The 23,479-nt window shown below is 51.1% G+C and overlaps 1 protein-coding gene across 19 annotated transcripts in view; it reads left to right on the top strand.

Annotated features, from left to right (window-relative positions):
* EPB41L1 (erythrocyte membrane protein band 4.1 like 1) overlaps positions 1-23,479 on the top strand; it is a 117,254-nt gene that overhangs the window by 29,067 nt on the left and 64,708 nt on the right. The window contains exon 1 of one of the 19 annotated variants that reach the window (XM_019732858.2): positions 20,248-20,560. The exons of the other annotated variants lie outside the window; for them this stretch is intronic. The gene's annotated coding sequence lies outside the window, so the exon portion shown is untranslated. Of the gene's footprint in view, positions 1-20,247; positions 20,561-23,479 lie in introns of those variants that run through there. 19 annotated transcript variants of the gene reach the window in all.

The raw sequence follows: 23,479 nt of genomic DNA, 5'->3' as shown, positions 1-23,479 counted from the left end.
GGGGTTGGGGACTGAACCAGAAGGATTGGGTTGGTTCCCTCCCGATGAGAAAAGGAGAGCAGTGCCCCATCTGGATGGGGTGGAGTACAAGCCACATCTCTACTCCAGCTGATTGCTGTGCTGAGAGGCCTTTGTCTGCGTTGCCAGGGGAACCAAAGTTTCTGCCTCCTTCCAAGGCTGTGATTGGCTCCTGGTGGAGCCTGAGCTTTGGTGAATGGAAGGGCCTCCTTCTGCCTACATCTTCCCCAGGTGCAGAGACTAGAGCGAGGCTGGGGTCTGTGGGGAAGCATGTAGGTTTCTGTGCTCCACCCCCTCAGCTCTAGAGGTGATGGGTCCCCTTGTTCATTCACTCAATTCATTTATCCCAGGCAGTACGTGCTCCAGGCCCTTCTTTCTTCTGGGGCCAGAAAAGCTAACTTAGGAGTCAGAGGACTTGCAATTGAATCCTGGCATAACCACAGACTCACTCTTGGCCTTGGGTGGGTCCCTTCCCCTCCTTGAGCCTCAGTTTCCCTACCTGTAAAAACAAAGGCATGGGGCTAAACTCTCTGGTCCTTCCAGCTCTGATTTCCCTGACTGTGCAGTCCCCGGCCTCTCCCTTTTGACTTCCCGTCCTCCCATCTGACCGCTTGCTGGGCTCTGACCATGTTCCCTGTTGTAGGCGCCCCTGTAAGATACAGGACAGACTAGGGAGTTGCACCAGATCTTAGCATTGTTTTCTTTTGTCCCTAGGAACAGTGTGTTCTCTGAAGCCTCCCCTAGAAGCCCCAAATCCTGCAGCCTCTCTTGTCTCAGCCCTTCCCCCTGGACCCAGGCTCAGGGTAATAAGCCAAGGACAGAGAATGATGGATGCCCCATCTCTGCTCAGGGCGGGGTTGGGCAACATGCAGAACAAAATTTGCTGGGCAGGGTGGGGTGGGTGAGCCCTGGAGCTCAGCAGACCTGGGTTCCAGCCCCGACTCGGCCACATGCTGGCGAGGTGACCTTGGAAATGCTGCTCACCTTCAGTTTCTGCATCTGTGACCCAGGAATTCAAATGCCACGTCAGTGTTGTTGCAAAAGTCGAACAAGATGAGACGTTTGCCATACAGGAGGAACCAACTCCACTTCCCCGATCTCTCCCCTAAAAAATGCCTGATTGAGAAGCGTTTGACCTGTGGTGCCATGGGGCAGACTGGAGATACTTCTCATTCTTGGCAGTGCCACAGAGCAGAGAGCAAAATGTGGGCTTGGGTGGGTAATGTCTGAGTGGGGGAAGCATGTGTCAGAGTTAATGTTTAAATAACACTTTTAAGATCCTCCAGGGACCTCAAATGAAGATTTTTCAGATGAGCTGAAAATGGGGCAAAGTAATGAGGCTGAGCTCACTGGCAGGAAAGGGGGTGGCCTAATTGGTACTGGCCTTCACTTGGCCCCACCACACCGATTACCACAGGCTGATCGGAGGGATGGCCCTACATTGGGCTGTAGACTGAAGCAAGCGATGTCATCTGCTAGGCTGACATCTGGGGGACATCTGGTGGTGACTTGGGCCTGCTTCTTGTTGACTCACTAGATCAAGTGTCAGAGGTGGCTTCTTAGGGCATTGACCTTCAGAACCTGGTAGAGCTTTTAACTCTGTGACCCAGCCTCCCTCCACCTCTGGGCTGGCCCGGACGTGGCCACTGCCTGCTCTCGGTGTGGTGGGAGGCAGGCATGGGACAGTGAAGTCAAACACGAACTGCTGGGGGCCCTTCCCTCCTGTGCTCAGGTTTGTCTGGGGTCTGTGATGAGGAGGATGGAGAGCAGGAGGACAGGGATATTCAGGAGATGAAAGCAGGCTGGGGGTGTGGGTGGGGGATGTGACTCTGGGCATACTTGTGGCTCTGCTTACATCAAAGAGGCACACAGTCTGAGGGACATGTGTTAATGAGGCTGAGGAAGGGCCCAAGAGGTGTGTGTGTGTGTATGTGTGTGCACGCATGCACATACATGTGCATGTCCCCGTGGAAACACAGGTGGTAGAACTGGTGAGTGGCCATGGACCAGGAGAGCCTTGTCTTGAAGACACGAGAAAATCCTGACCAAACCCTTCTCTGGGAGGCTGCCTCTGCGTTGCTTAGGCTGGGATGGGAGTGGATGGTCATGGGGGTGATGTGTCATTCCTTCTCCTGGGTGCCTGGTTTGCATTGGAAATGCCGGTCCTGGGGACATTGGTCATGGTGGGGATGTTCCTCAGGGGGGCATCTGTGGCAGTCGATCATTACAGCCTTCTTGGTGCCTGGCTTGCCTTGTGAATGCGGTTGGGGGCACAGGGCCAAGAGTTGGGTCACCAGCGCCTCCCAGGTCACACTGACCCCGGGGATCCCCAGGTCCGTCTCTTTCCTTGGTCTCTACGACACAATACCCTTCTTTCCATCTCTCCCACAATCTCTCTGGCCGGCTCTCATTCGCCAGTTCTCCCTTCTCTCCTTGATTGCTCAGTGTGTGGGGTTCCTCAGGGCTCCATTGCAGTTATTGTTGTTTTTTTAATAATACTGTGGGTTTTGTAAATTATGAAAGCAATAACGTAGTACAGAGGTTTTGGAAAACAGGAGGAGGAAAAATATGACTTCTGAGAATTGTGGGGGGTTGGCGTGCTTCCTTCCACTTTTGTTCCTTTGCTCTTTTCTCACAAGGCCATAGCCCTCTGCAGTTCATTTTCAGGGCTGTCCTGCGTTTTCCCCTTAACAGTGTGTGTAAAGCTGCCTTCTCTGTCATTACAGAGGATTCCATCAAATACACGATCCCCCACCCCTTTTCCTGTCCATGGACATTCAGGCTGTTTGCGGTGTTTGCAAAGCTGAACATTGCATAACGTGCTTTTTCTGTATTTCAGGTGATGTCTCTCAGGGAGGGGTCCAAGAGGGGAATTCTGGGTCAAAGGCTGCAGGTGCCTTTTCAGTGCTTGGGACATCTTGCCAGACTGCTGTGCTGCTTTAAAGCCCCAGCGTTTTTGGCGAAGGGGCAGGACCTGGTTTTGATTCCTCTCAGGTCCCAACAGCCTGTTCCTCAGACCATCCTCTATCTAGCCCCCCTTTCGCTCTAAGATGAGGGGGAGCAGGGTAGGGCTGTGGAGTGATGCCGCCTCGGTTCACACTAGGCTCCTCTCTCCCCCCGCTGTGTCTGTATCCTCTGTAGTCAAATGGGCATGATGTGAGCGACTGTCCCCCAGGGTCGTCATGAGGCTGTATCATCCATATAAAGCGTGGAAGCACACAACCTGGCACTAGATAGATGCTGAGCCATGATGACAGTGGCGAGGCCCAGAGACAGGAAGCGCCTAATGACTCAGGCCGAGCTGAGGCCAGAATCCAGGCTTCTTGCCTTCCGGATGGTCTCCTTCCCTGCTGCCAGCCTACCCCTGGGGATGGATGGTTTATGGGGGCTGTTGTCCTTCTGCTGGAGAATTTGGTAGAGGGCCTGAGTCCCTGGGGTGGAGCTGTAAGGTGGGGCCTCTTCCTTTCCTCCCAGAGCCACCCCCTTTTCCTGTTGTGCTGTTTCCCCCAAAGGTGTCTCTCTGGGTTAGAGTTTGGGTACCCTAGAGATGCATTTAGGATACATTCTGGCCCTTGAGAGAGTTTCATTCAGGGCTTTAATCCTGGTAGGAAAGGTGGGCTCCAAATATCCCTCCTTAAGTGGTTATTTAGTTTCCTATTGTTGGTGTAACAAATTACCACACACGTACTGGCTTAAAAAACCCCAAATTTATTACCTTCTGGGGGTCAGAAGTTTGGAAGTGGGCCTTATGGGGCTAAAACCAAGGAGTTGACAGACCTGTGTTCCTTCTAGAGGCTCCAGGGGAGAATGTGTAACTTACCTGTTCCAGCTTCTAGAGGCTGCCTACATTACTTTCTTCGTGGTCCCCTTCCAGCAGTGGCATCACTCCAACCTCTGCTTCCATCATCACACTTCCTTCTCTGACTCTTAGTTCCCTGTTTTCCTCTTTCACTTAGAGGGACCTTGTGACTGATTACATTGGGCCCACTTGGGTAATCCAGGGTAAGCTCCCCACCTCAAAATTCTTAATCTAATCACATATGGACAGTCCCTTGTGTCATGCAAGGTAACATATTTCACGGGTTTTAGGGATTAGGACACGGACATTATTGGGGAGGGGGTGGTTATGCTGTCTACCGCAGTGGCCAGCTCCAGGGGTCTTTCTGGATCAGTAGACTCCCAGGTACTGCTGGAATTATACCAGCAGTGGAGGAAGGGCCAGGGGAACCCAGGTCTAGTAAGGGCCATGAGACTGTGCCACCAGATTCTCCACGATGAAGGGCCCTGAGGGGAGGCAGTATACCCTGTGACAGTGTGACAGAAGTGTCCCATGAGACAAATGCCTTCAGGGTTAGGACTGGTAGGTGAGGCACTGCCACAGGAAACCAAGCAGCCCAGCTCATCCACTGCCATCACTGCCGCGTGTATATGTGTTTATGTGTGTGTTCACTCATCTGCGTCTCTGCAGCAACACTCCTGGGAGGGGCCAAGGAGCAACTCTTTAAAAAGGCCTTTTCTGTTCTTATTCTAAGCAAAATAATTACACAAGTGACTAATTTTATCCCTAATCCCATAATTACTTTATTATGTAGCTGGTGAGAGAGCCCCAAGCTGTGCCTATGGCCCCACTTTGGCTGCTGGCCCAGTTGGCCTTCTCTGCCAGCATGGAGCCCGCCTGGCTTCTGGCTTTGGCCTGCCATGACAGCAAGGTTGCTGCGGTTCCATTCTGGCTGAGGCCAGCGACACCTGGTATTTGGGGTCTGAAAGACCATCCTCCCTCTCCTTCAAATTTAGGTACAGAACACAGCTGCCTGGACAGTAAGAGATCGTACTTTGGGAATTGAGTAAGAGTCAAGAGATCTGGGTTCTAGTTCAACTCTCTTGTTAACTTGCTCCTTGAGCAAGTCATTTCTCTCTGGGTCTCAATGATGTCATCTGTAAAATGGGGCCCTCGCCAGCCTTAACACTTGCGATCCCATGACAGGAAGGGAGAGAACTAAAACTCTGAGACTGAGGTAACTTCTTGCTACCGACTGGCAGCATACTCTAATCATAGCATTAAAGGTAATAGTGTTAACAATAGACGTCATTTATTGCATGCTTACTCCATAGCAAGCGTTGTACTACCTCCTTTATATTTTTCTCATTCTATATTCAAATGATTCTCTGAGGCGGACTTCACAGAAGAGGAAGTTGAAGCAGTGATTGGTAAAGTGACTTGCCCACCAGGAATGACAGAGTTAGAAAGTAGTAACCCGGGCCTGTCTGTCCCCAGAGTTCTTGCCTTTTCCATAAAGCCAGCCTCCCAGAGTTAGGCTTGTAGGGGTGACAAAGCCTCTTGAAATTTGAATATAGGAACTTAAACTTGATACAGCAAATAAGGGTAATAAACTAAATTGGAAACTCCAGCAGACCAGGGAGTTGGGTGGCCCAGGGGTGCTTTCTAGCTTTGCTACTGGCTCGCAGTGTGACCTTATCTCCAGGCCTCAGTGTTTCCATCTGTATTAGGAAGGTGGAATTAGATGGTCTCCCAAGACCTTCCTGGTGTGGATACTCTGCGGTCATGAATCACCTGGTCCCAGAAGATGCTGTGTGGTAGGGGTCCCAGCCATGGTGGAGGCCAGTGGGTAGGTGAGTTGGTAGCCCTGGTTGTTTCTATTAGGCTCACCTCCATGAGAACAGATTGCTTAGTCTGCGTCCCACTGAGCGTCTGCAGAACAACCTTCCCAGGCCATGGAGTCAAGAACAGAGGGTGGACGAGGTCATTTCCAGGATGTTCCTGCTGCTCCTGCAAGATTATTGCCCAGCCTAGGCTCTTCGCTCTCTTGGGTTGGGCCTGGGTTCTGTCTTGCTCCACAGCCAGGGCCAGGGACAAGCAATGGCTGCAAGTCTGTCTGTGGGGCCTGTGAGGCCTGTGGGGCGGGGGGTACCTAGAGGCCTAAGCATAGTGAATAATAACAGCTACTTTTTCTTTCTGGCATCACTATATGCAACGCGCCTTCCTGGCAATATTGCCTTTAGTTCTCTTCAGTTCCCTTGAGGGAGGTGCTATGCTCATCCCGCTTTACAGCTGAGGAAACTGATACTCAGAAGGTTAGGTAATTTTCTCCAAATCACACAGCTAGTGAGGGACAGAGTGGGATTTGGGATTCTGACTCCAGAGCCCACAGCGTGGCCTCAGGTACTGATATCCATGAGCTGAAGAAATAAGCATGAGGTTGGGAGTCAGCTGGTGTTTGAATCCCTACTCTCTACTTACCATCTGCTTCCTCTGGCAAGTTACTTTATCTCTCTGAATTTTCCTTTCTTTTTCCACAAAATGGGTACAGTAATACCAGCCGCTTAGGATTACTTTAAATGCCTTCAGGGCTTTGATCCTTCTCCGTTTCCCTGAGGATTCCAGGAAGGCGAAGAACAGTGAGGCCAGATTCTCCCACAGGCCTGTGATTTGCAGAACAGCCCGGCAGTGGAGGTAGAATTGAGGGTAGAGGGCAGGAAATGCAAACCCCTGCTGAAAATTGCCTCCACCTGTACCTGGTGGCTTAGAAAAGATGTACATGCGAAGTATGTGTCTCTCCTTCAGGTCACTCACTCCATTTCCACCTTACTATGGTCTCACTTTTTCAGTTCTTCCTGTTTCTCCAGCTTCATCTCTTAGTCTTTTATTCTTTTTCTGGTTTTCTGACACTTTTTTTAATTAACAATTTTTTTTATTGTGGTGAAAATACACATAACATAAAATTTACCATCCTCACCATTTGTAAGTGTACAGTTCAGTTCAGTATATTCACATTGTATTACCATCACCTCCTCCATCTCCAGAACTTTTTTGTCATGCAAAACTGAAACTCTACACCCATTAAACAGTAATTCTCCATTGCTCTCTCCCCCCAGCTCCTGCTTTCCGAACCAAGAATTTGACTAATCTAAGTACCTCATATGAGTGGAATCATAGTATTTGTCCTTCTGTGCTTGGCTTATTTCATTTAGTATAATGTCCTCAAGGTTCATCCATGTTGGAGCATGTGTCAGAATTTCCTTTCTTTTTAAGGTCGAATAATATTCCATTGTATGTATAGACCACATTTTGTTTGTCCATTCGTCTGTCACCGGACACTGTGTTGCTTCCACTTCTTGGCTATTGTGAACAATTCTATGAACACAGACGTGCAAATATCTTTTCAAGTCCCTGCTTTCAATTCTTTTGGGTGTATTCCCAGAAGTGGAACTGCTGGGTCATATAGTCAGCACTTTTTTAAGCCACCATCTATTGTGTGCTTACAGTGTTCCAGAAACTGGGTTAAACACTTGCCATATACTGACTCATTCAATATCTTCATCCACTCTATATGGGAGGTAGAATTATCCCCAATTTGTATCTGAGGAAATAAAGGCTCAAAGAGGTGGAAGTTACTTGCTCCAAGTTCCCCATCTCGGCAGCGTTGCAGCAGCGATTAGAGCTCTGACCTGCTGCCAGACTCCTTGCCCATCACGCTGTACTGCCTCCCAGTGGCTTCTCTTTCTCCAACCGTCTGTCAGATTTTCTGCCTCTGTTGTGTTGTTTCCCTCTCATTCATGCTGGCATTGCCCTCCTTTCTCCTGCCTTGTGTGTGTTCGCTGTCTCGGAAAACCGTGTTTTCCCTCTCTGGGAACTTTGAGAACCGAGTAAAGGCCCTCTGACTGCTAGAAGTTTTTGTGAGTTGGAAACCTACCGACAGAGTTCTAGAATTTGCTTTCTAATCGGAGTTCTCTGGATCTATAGCTGCATCTCTTCCAGCAGCTGATGGGATGTCATTCTGTTGTTACGTGGCTGGTGGATCCACAGAGAGCCCACCTAATAGATCAGCTCCCCGTCAGAGGGGCCATGTGGGAAAGATGAGGGCCTAGCCAGCCAGACTGGGGTTCTCCTGGCTCTCGGGTTTCCCAGCAACAACACAGAGGCAGAAATTTGATAGAAAGATGGAGAAAGAGAGGCTGCTAAGTGGTTTCCAGTACACTTGCCTTTTTCTGACCTTCAAAACTATCAGAACAAGTTTTTCTGACCTTCACCCTAAGAACTATCAGAACTATCACCCTAAGTTTGGGTGGCTTTACTGATTCTCTAAATTCAAGCCAGACTTAAAATTTACATATTCATCAGCCATCTTTCTGTTGTCCTTTTTTCTTTAACCTTTCTTATTATGGAAAATTTCAAACATACAGAAAAGTAGAGACTCGTATAATGAACTTCCATGAACCCATTGCTCAGTTTTGAAATTATCAATCTGTCCTCATCGCCCATCTATCCAATAGCACGGAAGTAGAAACATTTTATCGTTGACAGAACTAGCTCAGTGCATCACACATAGTAGTTGCTCAGGAAATAAACACATGCTGGTTAATTACAAATCCTTTCTCTTCTCTGGGTATCAGTTTCCCCATCTGTGTGGTCAGGGGGTAGGATCAGATGATTTCTAAGACATGCACTGTGGTCCAGTGGTCAGAGCGTATACTTTGGTGTCAGATGCACTTGTTCAAATCCTTGTGCTGCTATTCATTAGCTAGGTGTCTTTAGGCAAGTTACATCTCAGTTTTCTCATCTGTAAAATGGGGTACTAACTCTTACTTTTCAGGGGGGTGGTTGTGAGCATTGAATAAAGATAAAGTAGCTTTTTTGTTGCTGGTACTTTTATTATTGCTGTTTTTAATATTAATATTCTGTTGGGAAGATTCCATGTATTTCAAAAGTATAAAAGTAAATTGGAAATGACTACCATTCAAGCCCTAGGATTCAGCTTCTTTTTTTGTCCCAGTCAGCAGATAGTCAGAAGCTCAAGAAAAGGACAGTGCAGCCAAAGCCAGTGCCCCAAATGTAGAGCTGGAAGCAGGCCCAGAGTGGGGCCATGCAGGCTGATTCCGTCTCCACTCCTCCCTTCCCCCCTCCATGTGGGTGCTATAACCCCCATGAGAGGAACCTACTGGCTGCATCCTCCCTCCATGAGACAGGCCTCAGCTGGAAGAGCCCAGAGGTAGAGAGAGTGGCACTGTAGGATGTCTTGTTGCTAGGAGACCCCAGGAGGCAGCAAGGACCCACTGCCAGAGCTGGGAGGGAATGATGGGCTAGTGTGGAGAGCATGTGGGCCTAGATGGGCTTTTGTGGGGTTTTGGGCAGGGGATGGTGGTGTAGCAACTGTGAGCTCCTCTGGGAGGAAGGGCTCTGTAGAATATGGCTCCAGTGTGAGTTTCTTCCCTTTAACTCCTTATATGCCAAAGTAAGATCTGTGTTCGAATCCTAACTCACTGTGTAAACTTTTGCAAGTGTTGTGCTATTGCACTTTCTGGGTCTTAGTTTCCCCATCTATACAATGGGTGTAAGAATGCCTGTCTCACAGGCCATTGCGAAGGTGAAGTGAAATGTGTATTTAAAGTTCTCTAGAAAAGGGAAGACAAAGTATAAATCTGAAGATTTACTACCACTCTTATCTTTATTGTAATAATTATTTCCCTTACTGTAACATGGGAGGATTGGACTCTCTCCGTCAGGATGAGGCTCATGGACACGGAGCCCTGGAGGTGGGACTTCCACTGTGGAGGCCTGTGTCAGAGGGCTGTGGGCATTGGCAGTGGGGCCCCCAATTAGTGAAACTGCAGGGGGCAACTGAGAAGGCCAGCAAAGTTCAAAGCCAGAGGGAGACTTGATAAGAGTGGTGGCTGAAGGGGTGAGGTCTCTAATGAGATGCCAGGAAGGGCTTTGAATGATTCAGGCCAGAAGCTGTGAGACGAGGGTAATGGGCCTTGCTTGTTGTTTTTCTTGTATAAATAATATATGTACACACACACACACACGCCAGAAAATAAGCAGTGAAACAAAACAAAACCCAAAGAAGCACAAAAGAAATAATTCCACTATCCCAGAACAACCACTGGGAACATTTTTGGGGGTATACACGTATTTCCTTCCAGATTAGTTTTTTCTGTGTATGTTCACACATATACCATGTTTCCCCAAAAATAAGACCTAGCTGGACCATCAGCTCTACTGTGTGTTTTGGAGCAAAAAAATAATATAAAACCGGGTCTTATGTTATATAATATCATATTATAAGACCCGGTCTTATGTTAAAATAAGACCGGGTCTTATATAAGACTAGGTCTTATATTATATTAAAATAAGACTGGGTCTTATATTATATAAGACTGTTTCTTATATTAAAATAAGACCGGGTCTTATATTAAAATAAGACTGGGTCTTATATTCTATTAAAAAGACCAGGTCTTATATTAATTTTTGCTCCAAAAGACGCATTAGAGCTGATGGTCCGGCTAGGTCTTATTTTTGGGGAAACACAGCACATATTTTATAGCATTTTGTACCTGCTTTTTTCACTCAGTTTGTTATGAACATTATTACATAGAAGCATATAAAGCCATGACATTATATTTTAACAGTTGTGTAGTATATCAGGATATGTATGCTTGACTATAATGTGGCCACTATTTTTGGACATTTATATTAGTTCCACTTCACTCTGATGTACAAGACAAACTCTTGTATACCACAGGCAAATGTTCGTATAGCTATCGCTCTGTGTATAGCTTATAGCTGTATCTTTGTGTATATCCATTATTTCTGCAGGAAAAATTAGTAGAAGAGGAATTTCTGGGTTAAAAGGAGTGCACACTTTTAAGACTTATCCTGCACTTTTCCAAAGTGCCCTCTAGAAAGATGAGACCAGTTGATCACTGCATTGACTCCGTCCAAGCCTGTCCGATTTACTGTGTTCTCATTGCCTTGATTACTGGCGGAGTGGGGGGGGGTAGGAGGCTCACTCACGTGGAGTGGGGATGGGAGAGAGGTAATGATAGCCACTCTAAAGGGACTTTTGTAGAGAGGGGCCCCTGGGCGGCCTGGTGGAGGGGCTTACCCGGCATGGGCTGTGCTAGTCTGGCTTGTACTCGTCAGGGGAGGATGTGCTGGTGGGCTGAGCTGTTGGTCTGGTAGGCTGCGCTGGCTCAGGCAGGGTGGTCTTGCTGTCTCGCCCTGGTGTGATCCTGGGCCCAGCCTGGTGTGCTCAGCATAGTCCCCAGTCTAAGGCATTCATTCTTGAAGCCGGCGCAGCGCCCCTGACCAGCCCACAGACGTGTGCATTCACACAGTGGGTAGTGATTCATCAGAGCTGGTGGTGGCAGCAGTAGCTCTGACAGAGTGGAGCAGCTCGCACCCATCCTGTCACTCAGCCTCTGAAAATACCTCTTGCCTCTTCTGAGTGACCGCATCACCAAGTATCTGGAGGCACAGTCCCTTGGCTGTGGCTAAGTGAGGGGGGCCAAGTGCGCACGCGTGTGTGCGTGTGTGTGCGTGTGTGTGTGTCGGGGGTGACGGGTGCCATCCGGGAGTCTCTCTTTGGGTTGGCATCTGGATCAGGGATATGGAGTGCGGAAATGAGAGGCAGGCCGGGCCCCTCTTCTTCTGCCCTCTGTCAGCTGGGGACAATCTGTCTACTCTTTGGGAAGCGGCAGAGACAGCTGGTGGGGGCAGGAGTATCTTTCAGGACTATGTGCTCAACTCACTGCTGAGCAGGGGGAGATCCGGAAGGGGAGGGAGACTGGAGAAGCAATATGACAGGGTGGGGGCAGGCCCTGGGAGGGGTGCATAGCATCTAGCTGATGAACAATTGAATCCTAGGGCAGCCCATTTCAAATCTCATCCTTAGGGATCCTTTAAATTAGACGCAAATACAGTTGACTTCTTATCATGGATGGTTAGAAACCATCCAGCGAAGGCGTCTTAACCAAGTGTCCATGGCCCCAGGGGGTGACATCTGCATGGGCTTCGCGATGTCTCTTGGTGCCTGAAATTATAGTGAGGTCTTGTGTATGTGTATGTATGAACTGTGTGCCCATGTGCATTTTTCCAGGGAGAAGCTCTGTGGTGTTCATTGTATTTTCAAAGGAAACAATGACCCATAAAAGGTTAAGAACCATACTCGTCCAACCCCCTCACATTATAGGTGAGGAAATCAAATCCAGAGAGGAAAATGTCTGCCTGCGATCTCACAGCCAAAATCAAACTCCAGGTGTCTTGACACCGTCCACCCCTGGCTGGTTCCCTGAATCAGGATCCAGCTACCTGCAGGAGGCAGAACTCCAGATACTGTTTCCCATGCCCTCTTGGCTGGCATGGATCTGACTGAAGACGCTTCAGGCTTTCAATGGCAGTGAGCAGCTGAGCACTCACCTGCAGACATTCCTGTTCCCAGGTGGTCTTGGGGCATGTTCCCAAGACTGATGGGACATCTCCTGACTCACTCCCTGAGAGGGCATGTTAGCTCAAGACATTAAATCCACCTCTTGTGCCTTGCTATTCTCCCCTGGCAGAAATGCCCCCTTGACACAGGAAGTGCCCCTGCCCCTTCTGACACTGGGCCTAGAGAAAAGTAAATGGTGCTATGGGGGAGTGGGCCAAGCCAATTATATGATGGACAAGCAGGAGGGCACAGCTAATGATAAGAGACAGATGCTGGTCCACTGTATGTCGCTGGAATTCAACTTGGTACCATAGGAGTTTAGATAAAGTGACACATAAGGGTTAAAAATGATAGCTAACATTCATTGAGCACTTCCTGTGTGCCAGGCACTCAATTCTAAGAAATGTGCATGTATTAACTCCTTTAATCTTTGTAACAGCCACATAGGGCTTTATAAGGAAACTGAGGCACGACGAGATTAAGCACAGCTAGTAAATGGCTGAGCTGCGACATGAAGTCCTGGTGACCTTAAATTAAACTCTGTACTGGCCATCTCACACTGGAGTGTGCCTCAGAGTCATGAGAGGGCTGACGGAAGCACAAGCGGCTACTCTGAACCCCCAGTTTCTGATTCAGCGGGTCTGGGGTGGGGCCCGAGGACTTGCGCACTAAGGACATCCCAGGTGACGCTGCTGGACCAGGGAGCCCACTGGTGGAACCATGACCCTCTGCTTTCCTGCTTATCCATAGGAAGAGTGAACAGAGGGAAGAGAGGTGGTGGTTGATTTTGCCTGTATCTTTGCAGTGTTCCCCCTGGGTGCAGGCCTCACCCACCCTCCTGCCACCTACTCCTCACTGGGGACAAACTAATCTTCCTACAGCCCAGCTCTGATCATGTCACGCCTCGGCTCAGTGCCTTCTGGATTCTCTGCCGTGTGTACCGGTGCTGTCCAGTAGAAGTGTCTGTAGGGAAGGAAAAGTTATCTACCTGCACGTCTATTAACCACATGTGGCTGTGAATTTTACCTTTTCTCAATTTAAATTAAACTTGAAATAGTCCCGTGCAGCCAGTTGCTAGACAGTGCAGGGAACCGCTTGGTATGCTAGCCGAAGCTCTCATGGGCACCATATGCCATTCCAGCCCCAGCCTCAGCCTCAGCCCAGGCTCCGGGCCATTCGAGGTATTTCCTGAGTCTTTCCTGCGCCTCGCAGCCCTTGTTTGATGCGATCTCCTCTGTCTAGACTGTCCTTTGCCCTGTCTTTGATGCTCAACTCAAATGCTACCTCTGCCTTGGAACTTTCTGTGACATCTGCTTCCCTCTAATCTTTTTCTCCTCTGAACTCCCAAAGCGCTTTATCCTTTTCTTACAACCTCTAGTACTTTTTGCCTTCTGTGGCCGTTGGCTGGTGTGGGTGTTATATTTCTTTCCCTAAACAGTGAGCTTTCGGAGACTGTGACTGTTTCCCAGTGAGCCCTTGCTCGGGAGCACAGGTCCTTCCAGGCACACAAAGGAGCTCACTAAATCCCACCATCCTTTGCCCTGGTGCATTGGGGAAACAGAGATGGAGAACATGCCCTTCCTGTTCTCAAGCTGCCACAGGCTCTCATGAGAGTCGTCCGATTCATGCCCAGAGCACCATCGAAGCCAATGGTTATTTTTGGGCAGAAAGATAAAAGCCACAGAGGGCCCAGTTGGCGAGGCGAGTCCAGCAGGAGCTGCCCAAGCAGAAGGCTGTGTTTACACACATAGGCGGCTTCTCGGCCGAGCCTGGCCTGGTACGAGGAGAGGGGACCGTCCAGATGCTGCTGCCTGGCCCGCCTCATGAAGCTGGGATTTACCCGGTGAGGCAGCGGCTGGGCTAGCCGTCTGGTCTCCACAGATGGCTCAATGAGGACAAGGTGGCAGCTTCTGGAAATGGTGTTTTGGCTGGGCGGCACCGGGGCTGGGAATGCAACTGTAAGAAAATGTTTGTGATCTGAACAATGGACAGATAGCAGGTGAAATTTTGCTGCGTCTGGCTTGCGGCGGGTGGGGGTGGGGAGTGGGTTATGAGTTCTTTAGATCAGTCTCTGTGGACATGAAAAGATGATTGAAAAGAGAAAATAAACAGTTTTCTGGCTTCAGACTCTAATACTAAGAATACGTTACACCCCAAAAATCTCTAGCATGGATTCATCTCTGGGACAAAAGCATTTAAAAAAAATAAAATTTATTGAAGTTATATAAATGCGGAAAAGTACACGATCATAAGTTTACACATAACTTGTGTAACTACCCCCAGACAAGAACTAAAACACAGTCAGCATCTCCACAGTAAATGTGTGTTAAGAAAGCAAACGATCCAGGATTAATGGTGGAAAACCCAGGCTCTATAGTCAGGCATGTCTGGGACTGAATCCTGGCCCCCTTACCCACTAGCAGTATGTAATTAGACTAGTGACTTAACTGTTCTGGGCTTCAGTTTACTTCCCTGTAAAATCAAGGTGGAATATGTCATCTCTGCCTTATAGAGCAGTACGAAATTAAAAACCAAAAATGTATGCAAATTGCTCGGCACAGCGCCAGCACGTAATGTGGTCTCAAGTGCTCTCTGTGACGATATTGATTAATGCTGTTGCTGCAGCATCTTCTGACACACGGGCCACAGACGTACCCGCAGAGCTTTTTTTCCCATTGTCTCTCACAGCTCCCAGCCTCTGTATGATGCTCTCTAAGGTCTCTTCTGACTGCACGGAATCTGTGATGCTGTGATGATGCAAATCTCAGCTGATACTCCAGGCTCCGGCTGGGTGGCTGTGTGGACATCTGTATTCAGGGGGAAAGTGGCCAGATCTTTCGTGTTCAAGGCCCCACGAGTATGGCTCCCAGATCTCCTAGGGGAGGGCTGATTTCCCAGGGGCAGCCAGAGCGTGGGGATCCATTGAGCAGAGTAGCAGAGGTGGAGTCAGAGTCAGGAGAACTCAGCCTTAGGAATGTCCTGGCATCCTGGTGAACTCCTGACTCTGGCTTGCCCCCCTGGCCTCTGGAAAGAGGATCTCCCAGGCAGAGAAAAGAACATGTGCAAAAGCAGAGAGGCAGATGTTGTGCCCTTGGAGGCCCAGAACCTTCCAGTTTGACAGAGCTACCCACACAGAGCCTGAGGTCATGAGGCTGAAGAGCCAGGTAAGACCAGGCTGTGAACAGTCCGGAGAGTCAGGCTGAGGTGTTTGCTTTATCCCTGAAGGTTCTTCCACTGAGGAAGCAGAGCAGGACTAGCTCCTGGAGATTCGGGAACTGAGGCTCAGAGAGGTTAATGCCCTGTCCAAGGTCATGCAGCTCCTGTACTGATGAATGAACCTCCCCCATCCTTGCCTGTAGCCCCCTCCCCAGAGGTAACTGTTGCCCTCTGGCTCTCCACCACCACAATACTAGGTGTGGAAAAGTGCTTTGTCCCGTGTGACCCACTGTGCAGCTCCGTCATCATTCCCCGCTACAATATGACCTAATGCAGGAACATATGGTTCCCACGGTCTGGGCTGGAAGATCCCTGGGGACTGCAGTGCTCTGGGAGGCTTCCTGGAGGAGACGGAAGGAGGCAGCTTAGGGGAGAGGTCCCTGCCAGGTGGGTGTTACCACCTGTCCACCCTGCCCCCTCCCTCCACCTAGACATAGCTGCCTTGTAGTGCCTTCCAGAGTCAAGGACTGGTGAGAACAGCCTTGCCTGGCAGAACTTCCCAGGCTTGTGGGTCACGCTGCTCTGGAAAGTTTGGCTCTGGTAGCTTCCTCCGGAGGATGGCCCAGCTTTGAGCTGCCTGGGGCTTCAGCTCAGCCCACCCAGGCCCTGCAGCCCACTGGGGCCAAAACCAGACGCCCCGTGGATCTTTTGCCCTGGAATACCCTCTTCTCCTGATCTTGCCTTTATCCTAGCTCAGTTTATGCGTTCCCCCCTCCAGGAAGCCTTTTCTGAGCCCTAGGGGCTGGTTAGGACTTCAGAGTATCTAAACATGTGCTGACCAAAAGAAATATAATGTGAGCTACGCACGTGAGCCACATATGTAATTAAGAAATGTTCTCGTAGCCACATTAAAAAAAAGCAAAAAGAACCAGATGAAATTATTCTAATGATTTATTTTAACCCAGTACATCCGAAATGTTATCATTTCAATAAAAAGTTATTAATGAGCTATATTACATTTCTTTAATTGAATCTTCAAAATCTATGAGAATTTTACACTTACGGCACATCTCCCTTTTCAGGTGCCATTTTTCAAGTGCTCAGTTGCCACCCGTGGCTAGTGGTGACCATCAGGGTCGCCACAGTCCCAGAGGCAGGGAGAACAGCATAAGGATGGAAGCTCAGGGCTTGGCCTCAGACAGACCTGGCCCTGCCATTTATTAGCTGGGCGAACTTTGGGAATTCATGAACCCCTTCGAGTCTCCATTACTTCCACTGTGAAAGGAGTTAATCATTTCGATGCTGGAGAATTCTGTAAGGATTAAGCAAAGGAATGTATGTCTGATGCCGGACACGGAGTAAGTGCTCAGAAAATGATGGCGATTCCTCTTAACAGTGGTCTCCCATATACTGGTTTATGGGCCATGTTTCCCACTGATTGTGAATTCAAGGGCAGAGGCTACCCAAGTCCTCGCCCCTCCCCCAAGGCCCAAGTTCAGTGTGAATATCAACTGTTTTCCGAATGAAAGATTAAATCCTTGGGCTAGGAGTGCTGTTATCCTCTCTGCCCACCCAGGAATCAAGGGGCCCCTGGTAGCTGGGAGTCAGAGACCACTGACTACATGGGGTGACTTTGACAAGTGTCTGCTTTGTTTAGGACCTTGGTTTTCTCATTCAAAAGATATAAGGGGGTGGGGGTGGGAGGGGCGTTGCCTGAAGTGTTTGGTTTAGTCTCTGCCACACTGGTGGCCTTGGGGGGCTGTGGCTCACACTATGTCCTTTGCCTTCCCGGCCAACAGAGTGAATCATTTCCATCCTTTTTCTGGCTTTCCTATATCCTGGGCACTTTTGCACCAAGTTCCCTGCAGTTAAAATGTAAGAGGAGAGAATTTCTCCTACCTTAGAGGCAGACCAGAGAGGGGATGAAGGGTCCTGTCCCTTCTCTTCTGCCAGCACTTGCTGACATCCCATCACAGCAACCCAGTAACAGAAGTGGGGCAGGAAGAATTCTTCCCATTTTACAGGTGAGGCTCAGAGAGGTCAAGTAACACAGAAAGAAGTGCTAGAGCTGGGGCTGGAAGCAGAATTCAGCACTAAGGGAACTGAAGAGCCCCTGTTCATTGGGAGTACTCCTCTTCCTTCTAGCATTTCTCCACGGTGGCTTTCATGAGCTAGAGCTGTGTGCTGGCCCCCTGCCTCAGTTTCCCTGCCTGGGGAATGAAGGCGGCCAAGTAACTGGGGTAGTGATTTCACCTGATGCCTGTAGGGGCCATGTGTACTTCAGAGAGTGCCCCCAACCCACCCCCTACCCCCAAACTAGATATCTCTAGAAAAAGTTATTGTAGGGCAGAGTGGAAAGTGTCTGGTTCAGAGAGCCAGTGTCACTGTGCAAGTGTAACCTTGGACAAGTCACTCACCACTCTGCGACTCAGCCTGCCTATTTATAAATTGAAGGGTGATCGTGTCTCTTATGAGATGTGAAGATTGCACGTGCAAATACTTTGCAAACTGGAAAGTGCTAATAGAAATGTTAGTCAATAATAATAATAATGACGACACAGAAATAACAATAGTAGAAGAAGCCCGATTTTTCTGTGTGGTCCCACTGACCTGAAGTGAATTGGGCCCTTTGGGTATAAATCCAGAATGATGTCTGGGAACGTCCTGCCTTGGTCTTTGGAATGTAGCCTGGATTTGTCTGGGAAAGTGAGAGGCTCCATCCAGCTGAGGGGGGTGGGAAAGTGGCTCTGCCCCTGGGGAAGAGGGGGAGGGCTCCTGCCTGGGGGAAGGAAGGGAGGGGAGGAGGGTCCAGGAAAGGAGAGTTGAACTAGGAAGGCTTTGGCCGTGCAGCTCTGTCCTGCCACAGGAGCCCAGGGTTGGGAAAGCCAGAGAGCGGAGGAGGTTGAGAGTCAATTTGGAATAAAAATACTTAAAGGCAGGCAGTCAGGAATCTCTCAGCAGATGTGCATATGAAACAGTAAGTTCATCTGGTGTAACACCTGAGTTTTCTGATGCTTTCACTCCTTTATTTGACTAAATGTATAGTGAACTGAACTCAGAGCACCCCCCAGTGGCAAAGTGACTTCCTCAAGGCCATACCCCGAGGGCCTGGGGAGTTCCTGGGAAGAACTGAATTGGGGAGGCAGGGGACTAGAAAGACCAAAGGCACCAGAGGAAATCTGTAAGGAAGTCTGCCCAGCAGGACTCTGGTCCTTCTGTGAATTGGCCCTGGGCTGATTTGTCCATCTTTGCCTCTTCTGTCTAGAGGGGCAGCGCGTTCTCTGGGATTAGGAGAGCTGGCTTCCTTCTGCTCTCTGCCCACTCCTGAGCCTAGTGGACAGAGGGACAGGAACAGGACCGGAAGCTGTGTCTTGGGAACATCTGGTGAAGGAGTTTGTCGTGTTTAACTTGGAAAAGAGAAGGCTTGGTTTGGGGGTGGGGAGAAGGGACACAGTTGCTATCTTGGATTCTCTGAGGGGTGCCGGGGAGAGGGCGTAGGCTCTTTCTGTGGAGGCCCAAGGGTTGGTGGTAGGTCCTAGGCTGTAAGGTCACCAGGATGGAACAGCCACTTGGGAGGGAGGAATGGGGAGGAGTTACCTGTCCCTGGAAGGTGGGAGTAGAGATGGATACTGGTGAGTTTGACACAGCGACACAACCCAGTGAGGGGACGGCAGCATGGGGGGACGCATGGCTCTGCTCACATCTGGGCTGCTTCCCAGCTTTGGGCCTCTGTGGTTTCGAGTGCAGTGGATTCTGTGGTGCCTAGAACTGTGGCTGGCACATAGAAGGCACTGAGGAATCATTTGAAGAATTGAAAGAATAGATGTGGATGCCAGGGGGTGGGGATGGTTAGGGAATAGGGGTTATGTGGGCTGCAAATGCAGACCCATGGGTAGAAATCTTTGGGAATCATGTTGTGGATTACCCACCATTTTCTCTGAGGCCTTCCCCACAAACTGGGACTCCTACAGATAGGCACGTACAACCTTTCTTTCATCGTTCACAAACTGAAGCCCAGAGCAGGAGAGCAACTTGCCCAAAGGTGCTGGCAAGAGCCAGTGGCAGAGCTGGACTGGAACCCAGGCCCTCTGTCTCCCAGAGTCCTTTGCTGCTTCAGGTCCCGGCCTATTGATCCACTAAAATGGAAGTGCAGTGGTTGGGACCAGTCTTTTGAATTAGTGCTGCTAGAGGGGAGATACAGGGCTTTGCTTGGGTTTGACCCATGACCTTGGTGCCCTAGGCCCGTTGGCCCCGACCACCAACTTCCTGGAGCCCGGTGCGGGCCCAGGATGTACTCACACATATCCAGAAGAGAAACACGTTTGTACACGGGCCCAATCCCCACTGTTATGTGTAGTCACTGTCACCGAAGCACATATGGACAAATGTATACACACACACACACTCAGAGACACACAGGATCCCAGGAGACATTTGCACATACCTCCTCCTGATGGGAGAGAAGCCCTGAGTCCCAGGGTGACAGACTGCCCGGCTGTGCTGCCTGGGAGGTGAGGGTATCCGGCTCGGTGGGCTGGAAGGCCCACTGAGGCTGAGTCACCTCTTCTGAGTCAGGGATCCTCCCCCCTTCTCTTCCCCTTCCCTCTCTCCCTGCTGAGCCCCCAAGAGGGGTTGGCTCAGCTAGGAGGGCAGAGGCTGGCCTGGGCTGGGCTGGAGGCAGCAGCCGCGGAACAGTTGGTTTTTGATGCATGGTCCGGCGCTGTTCCGGGAACTGCCGCTGTGGCAGCCCGGGGAGGAGGTGGCCTGGGAGCCTGAGCGATAGAGAAGGGGAGAGGGAGAGGGAGACCAGCAGAGAGGAGGCGGAGGCAGGGGCAGGGCGGCCCGAGGGAGCAGGCAGGCGCGCGGAGGCCGCCCCTGGGCTGGGCGCGGGCTGGGCGGGGGCGGGGGCGGGGGCTGGCCGCGCGTCGGGCGCCAGGCCCGGGGCTGCGGGCACAGCGCCCAGACCCCGGCGCACGCCGAGCCGCCGCCGCCGCTGCTGCAGTCGGCATCCATCAGCGGGCGGGGGTGTCGTGGAACAGGCTGCTCCGCAGAGCCCGGGGCTGCCCGGCGCGCCTGCCCCGCCCCGCGGCCTGCCACCCGCAGGAGCTGAGGGGCCGTCCCTCGCCCAGCCTACCCGAGATGGGGACCCCCAGGCCCAGGTAGGCAATGGGGGAGATTAGATGGCACGCGGGGGTTGGTGGGGGGAGCTGCGGGCTCCAGCCCCGGACTCCAGCCCCAGCGGAATCCTGGGGGCCAGACCGGGAGGAACTGACTTTGCAGGCTGTTGGACCCCTGGCCAGTATGGGGGTGGTCCTTGCTGGTACCTCCCAACCTCCCCGCTCTGCAGCCTCCCTAAGGCCTGGAGAGAGAGAGGCAGGAAGGCGGTGGACTGATGGGTGCTTGCTGGAGGGATGAAGGTTGCTGGGTGCTGGGCTGTCCCTGGCTGGTCCACTCTGTTCTCCGAGACCACTTTTGCCGCCTCCGTGGAGGTGGAGGGCTCTCTGGGTCTCTCCAGTCCTGCTCCAGATGCTGCAAGGCAGTTCCTTGGCTTGGCTGGAGGCAGGGGTGCTGGGGAGCTTCTGCCCTCTCCCTCACCCCCTGGTTACAGACCTTTCCCTACTCCAGGCTTGCTTCCCATCCAGCCCCCCTTCCAAGTATACCAAAGCTGGGGGATGGGCCTTAGCCCCAGGACCTCTGTGGTTCTTGCTTGGTGTTGTTTTGGCAGCCGTTGCCCCCCACTGATTAGAGAGAGAGGACTCGCACCTCCCAGTTGTGTCTGGCACCTTCACACTTGGGGATCTCTGGGACCCAAGAGGCGGGGATCCCTGGGGTCCAAGAGGCTGGGGTCTTGGGGATAGCAGGGGCCAAGTGACTATATCAACCAGGGTACTGACCGGGTATTGAGGCCACAGCCAGGCAGAGCTATGGCCCAGGATGGTCTCTGCGGACCTTGAGGGGCTGGACCAAGAATAGGAAGGGAGTTCTGAGGATGCTGGTCTCCCTCAGAGGCCGGCCGTGGTCCTTCATTTCCCTCCGGAGCTCTGAGGATGCATTGGTGGGGGGTGACACGGCAACGTGTACCTGCCGTCACTTCTGGAACTGCACTGTGCCTCCTGTGCTGCCAAAGGTGGGAGCATAAGAGGGCTGGATTTATGGCCTCTCTGGGGCCGTGTGGGGTCCAGCTGCTCCAGCTCCCCACCAGCCCCCAGCATTAGGATTCTTTCAGAATCAGCATCAGTTGGGCCAGGTTGAGAGCCGGGGACTGGGGTGGTACCCTCAGAAGCTCCTGGAAGACTCGTGCTGCCTGTCCTGGGCAAGGGTATGGAGAATAGAAGTGGCTGTGTGCCCGCCTGCCCACCCATTCTTCCAAATGGAGCCTGCAGCAGAGGCAGCCTGTGCCAGCCTCCTTTCTGAGCTACCGTGGCCCAGGGAGGCTCTGCCAGCTCTACGCAGGGATGGAGCTGGCTTCTGCTGGCCAGCCTGAGGTCATAGGCTGGGACACCACGTACAGTATTTGTGGTGTGCAGGGTACGGTCCCTTGAGGGGCACCTCAAGGCAGTCCTGGAGGAGATCAGTGCAGGGGTTCTTATTGAGACCTTTCCTGGGCCACATGGCAGTTCTCTGGGCCCAGCTCTGGGAGCTTCGTGTTGGGTTGCTTCCACGGAACTCACATGAGAACAATATTTGGTCCTGTAATCCTCACTCGGTAAATGTTGAAAGGTTGAATGAAGTCTAGAGAGGAAATTGACTTACCCAAGGTCACATAGCAACCAAGCGGGAAAGCCAGTACTAGTGTACCACGCCTTCTGTCTCTTGGTTTGGGGTTCTTGCAGCCCAAATGCCTGCTTCTCTGGCGCTGCAGCTGGCTGTCCCATACCCAGAACTCTGTGGACATTATAGCCTGGAGCCCAAGGCTACGCTTAGGAGGGGCCTTACATTGGCCTCCTAATCCTTGCTCCCAGAAGGTGAGGAGGAGACGCCAGGATGCCTCACAGATAATGGACCAGGGTGGAGGCAACAGGCAGATGGTAGCACTAGACCCTCTTGGAAATGTACGGAGCCAAGAGGGTGCTGCGTGCCTGGGGTTGTTCTGGGCCTGAGCCTCCAGGGTCAGTGGAGAGGGTCTCCTGACTAGACTGGCTGAGGTGAGAAGTGTCTGTATTAGCTCCAGCATGGACATCTCTGGGCTTGTGTGTCCCCATTGACTGAAAGGGGATAATGTTCTCTATTTGGAGGAAGACCGATGATTACACAATCAGAGTCACAGTGTTAATTGAGCACTTACTCTATGCCATGCGCTGTGATAGATAAGTGCTTTGCACCATCTCACAGCAACCCTGTCAGGTAGATGCTATTATTATCCAGTTTTTACAGGTGGGAAGTAGGCTCAGAGAGGTTGTGGCACCTGCTTGAGGTTACACAGCTGGACACGGTGGGGCTGTCTGAGTCCAGGGCACTTCTCTCTACCATGACATTGTACCTGGGACAGTGTCTGGGAGCACTGACTTGGTGTCCAGCAGAGCCAGATGACTGATTTGCCAGGATTGACCCAGGTGGAGAGGTGTGTTTGTCAGGTCTGTGAGGCCAGGGTGCTTCTGTGGCCTGAGTGCTCCCGAGGGGTAGGGGCAGAGAGGTACTAGCAGGGAGGCCTGAGAGAGGGGTTGGCCTTGACCTTCTGCTTCCTGGCCAGGTTTCCCTAGAAGTGGGGATGCTCTGGAATCTCTGCTCCCATTGGCTACCAGGGAAGACTGGCTGGCCCTGACCCTCGCTCCCTGCCACATTTGGTAGGGCCCTAATGACCAGTAAACAGAAGGGTGAGCATGCAGGGTACCAGCTAGGACTGTGTAGAGGGGGCCATGCGTGAAGGGGACCTGAGCCTAGGTGGATGGCTTGGAGTGAGAGCAGGCTGGCACCACTGCCTTGTGGGTGGGAGGCTTGTGAATAAGAATAGTAGCAACCAGCATTTATTGAGCACTTATTACATGCCAGGCACTGTTTTAAGGGCTTACCTGTACAACTCATGCAATCTTCACAAAACCTTGTGAGATAGGAATTATTCACATTTTACAGATTGAGGG

This window comes from Rhinolophus sinicus, linkage group LG13 (assembly GCF_036562045.2).
Source record: "Rhinolophus sinicus isolate RSC01 linkage group LG13, ASM3656204v1, whole genome shotgun sequence".
Lineage (NCBI taxonomy): Eukaryota > Metazoa > Chordata > Mammalia > Chiroptera > Rhinolophidae > Rhinolophus > Rhinolophus sinicus.
This window is presented reverse-complemented; position numbering and strand designations above follow the sequence as displayed.